Consider the following 3903-nt stretch of genomic DNA (forward strand, 5'->3'; position numbering starts at 1 on the left):
AATCGGTTCTAAGAGGCGAAGCAATACGCCGCTGGGACTTTGAAATATTTCGGAGCGCACCTAAAGTTCGTTATTTTGGCTAAACGGAGCGAAAATCTGCATTTATACCATCACGGACGTTAGTTTAATAGCGTTTAACGATGGATCCACGGTACAGAATGCAAAAATATGATTGTTAAAATTTTCGACTAATCGGTTCTAAGAGGCGAAGCAATACGCCGCTGGGACTTTGAAATATTTCGGAGCGCACCTAAAGTTCGTTATTTTGGCTAAACGGAGCGAAAATCTGCATTTATACCATCACGGACGTTAGTTTAATAGCGTTTAACGATGGATCCACGGTACAGAATGCAAAAATATGATTGTTAAAATTTTCGACTAATCGGTTCTAAGAGGCGAAGCAATACGCCGCTGGGACTTTGAAATATTTCGGAGCGCACTTAAAGTTCGTTATTTTGGCTAAACGGAGCGAAAATCTGCATTTATACCATCACGGACGTTAGTTCAATAGCGTTTAACGATCGATCCACGGTACAGAATGCAAAAATATGATTGTTAAAATTTTCGACTAATCGGTTCTAAGAGGCGAAGCAATACGCCGCTGGGACTTTGAAATATTTCGGAGCGCACCTAAAGTTCGTTATTTTGGCTAAACGGAGCGAAAATCTGCATTTATACCATCACGGACGTTAGTTTAATAGCGTTTAACGATGGATCCACGGTACAGAATGCAAAAATATGATTGTTAAAATTTTCGACTAATCGGTTCTAAGAGGCGAAGCAATACGCCGCTGGGACTTTGAAATATTTCGGAGCGCACCTAAAGTTCGTTATTTTGGCTAAACGGAGCGAAAATCTGCATTTATACCATCACGGACGTTAGTTTAATAGCGTTTAACGATGGATCCACGGTACAGAATGCAAAAATATGATTGTTAAAATTTTCGACTAATCGGTTCTAAGAGGCGAAGCAATACGCCGCTGGGACTTTGAAATATTTCGGAGCGCACTTAAAGTTCGTTATTTTGGCTAAACGGAGGGAAAATCTGCATTTATACCATCACGGACGTTAGTTCAATAGCGTTTAACGATCGATCCACGGTACAGAATGCAAAAATATGATTGTTAAAATTTTCGACTAATCGGTTCTAAGAGGCGAAGCAATACGCCGCTGGGACTTTGAAATATTTCGGAGCGCACCTAAAGTTCGTTATTTTGGCTAAACGGAGCGAAAATCTGCATTTATACCATCACGGACGTTAGTTTAATAGCGTTTAACGATGGATCCACGGTACAGAATGCAAAAATATGATTGTTAAAATTTTCGACTAATCGGTTCTAAGAGGCGAAGCAATACGCCGCTGGGACTTTGAAATATTTCGGAGCGCACCTAAAGTTCGTTATTTTGGCTAAACGGAGCGAAAATCTGCATTTATACCATCACGGACGTTAGTTTAATAGCGTTTAACGATGGATCCACGGTACAGAATGCAAAAATATGATTGTTAAAATTTTCGACTAATCGGTTCTAAGAGGCGAAGCAATACGCCGCTGGGACTTTGAAATATTTCGGAGCGCACCTAAAGTTCGTTATTTTGGCTAAACGGAGCGAAAATCTGCATTTATACCATCACGGACGTTAGTTTAATAGCGTTTAACGATGGATCCACGGTACAGAATGCAAAAATATGATTGTTAAAATTTTCGACTAATCGGTTCTAAGAGGCGAAGCAATACGCCGCTGGGACTTTGAAATATTTCGGAGCGCACTTAAAGTTCGTTATTTTGGCTAAACGGAGCGAAAATCTGCATTTATACCATCACGGACGTTAGTTCAATAGCGTTTAACGATCGATCCACGGTACAGAATGCAAAAATATGATTGTTAAAATTTTCGACTAATCGGTTCTAAGAGGCGAAGCAATACGCCGCTGGGACTTTGAAATATTTCGGAGCGCACCTAAAGTTCGTTATTTTGGCTAAACGGAGCGAAAATCTGCATTTATACCATCACGGACGTTAGTTTAATAGCGTTTAACGATGGATCCACGGTACAGAATGCAAAAATATGATTGTTAAAATTTTCGACTAATCGGTTCTAAGAGGCGAAGCAATACGCCGCTGGGACTTTGAAATATTTCGGAGCGCACCTAAAGTTCGTTATTTTGGCTAAACGGAGCGAAAATCTGCATTTATACCATCACGGACGTTAGTTTAATAGCGTTTAACGATGGATCCACGGTACAGAATGCAAAAATATGATTGTTAAAATTTTCGACTAATCGGTTCTAAGAGGCGAAGCAATACGCCGCTGGGACTTTGAAATATTTCGGAGCGCACTTAAAGTTCGTTATTTTGGCTAAACGGAGGGAAAATCTGCATTTATACCATCACGGACGTTAGTTCAATAGCGTTTAACGATCGATCCACGGTACAGAATGCAAAAATATGATTGTTAAAATTTTCGACTAATCGGTTCTAAGAGGCGAAGCAATACGCCGCTGGGACTTTGAAATATTTCGGAGCGCACCTAAAGTTCGTTATTTTGGCTAAACGGAGCGAAAATCTGCATTTATACCATCACGGACGTTAGTTTAATAGCGTTTAACGATGGATCCACGGTACAGAATGCAAAAATATGATTGTTAAAATTTTCGACTAATCGGTTCTAAGAGGCGAAGCAATACGCCGCTGGGACTTTGAAATATTTCGGAGCGCACCTAAAGTTCGTTATTTTGGCTAAACGGAGCGAAAATCTGCATTTATACCATCACGGACGTTAGTTTAATAGCGTTTAACGATGGATCCACGGTACAGAATGCAAAAATATGATTGTTAAAATTTTCGACTAATCGGTTCTAAGAGGCGAAGCAATACGCGGCTGGGACTTTGAAATATTTCGGAGCGCACCTAAAGTTCGTTATTTTGGCTAAACGGAGCGAAAATCTGCATTTATACCATCACGGACGTTAGTTTAATAGCGTTTAACGATGGATCCACGGTACAGAATGCAAAAATATGATTGTTAAAATTTTCGACTAATCGGTTCTAAGAGGCGAAGCAATACGCCGCTGGGACTTTGAAATATTTCGGAGCGCACCTAAAGTTCGTTATTTTGGCTAAACGGAGCGAAAATCTGCATTTATACCATCACGGACGTTAGTTTAATAGCGTTTAACGATGGATCCACGGTACAGAATGCAAAAATATGATTGTTAAAATTTTCGACTAATCGGTTCTAAGAGGCGAAGCAATACGCCGCTGGGACTTTGAAATATTTCGGAGCGCACCTAAAGTTCGTTATTTTGGCTAAACGGAGCGAAAATCTGCATTTATACCATCACGGACGCTAGTTTAATAGCGTTTAACGATCGATCCACGGTACAGAATGCAAAAATATGATTGTTAAAATTTTCGACTAATCGGTTCTAAGAGGCGAAGCAATACGCCGCTGGCACTTTGAAATATTTCGGAGCGCACCTAAAGTTCGTTATTTTGGCTAAACGGAGCGAAAATCTGCATTTATACCATCACGGACGTTAGTTTAATAGCGTTTAACGATGGATCCACGGTACAGAATGCAAAAATATGATTGTTAAAATTTTCGACTTATCGGTTCTGGATCACTGAAAAATCAAAAAAAATTATTAATTTTGATTAATTAAATTACATATGTAGTTTTATATTGTTATAGTCTCGTATTTGTTAATGTTTTGTCGTAAGAAAATGCAAAAATATCGTTTTAATGTTTTCGTCTCATCGGTTCTGGATCGCTGAAAAATCAAAAAAAAATATTAATTTTGATTAATTAAATTACAAATGGAGTTTTATATTGCTATAGTCGCTTATTTGTTAATGTTTTACCGTAAGAAAATGCAAAAATATCGTTTTAATATTTTCATC

This window comes from Osmia lignaria, unplaced genomic scaffold (assembly GCF_051020975.1).
Source record: "Osmia lignaria lignaria isolate PbOS001 unplaced genomic scaffold, iyOsmLign1 scaffold0090, whole genome shotgun sequence".
NCBI lineage: Eukaryota > Metazoa > Arthropoda > Insecta > Hymenoptera > Megachilidae > Osmia > Osmia lignaria.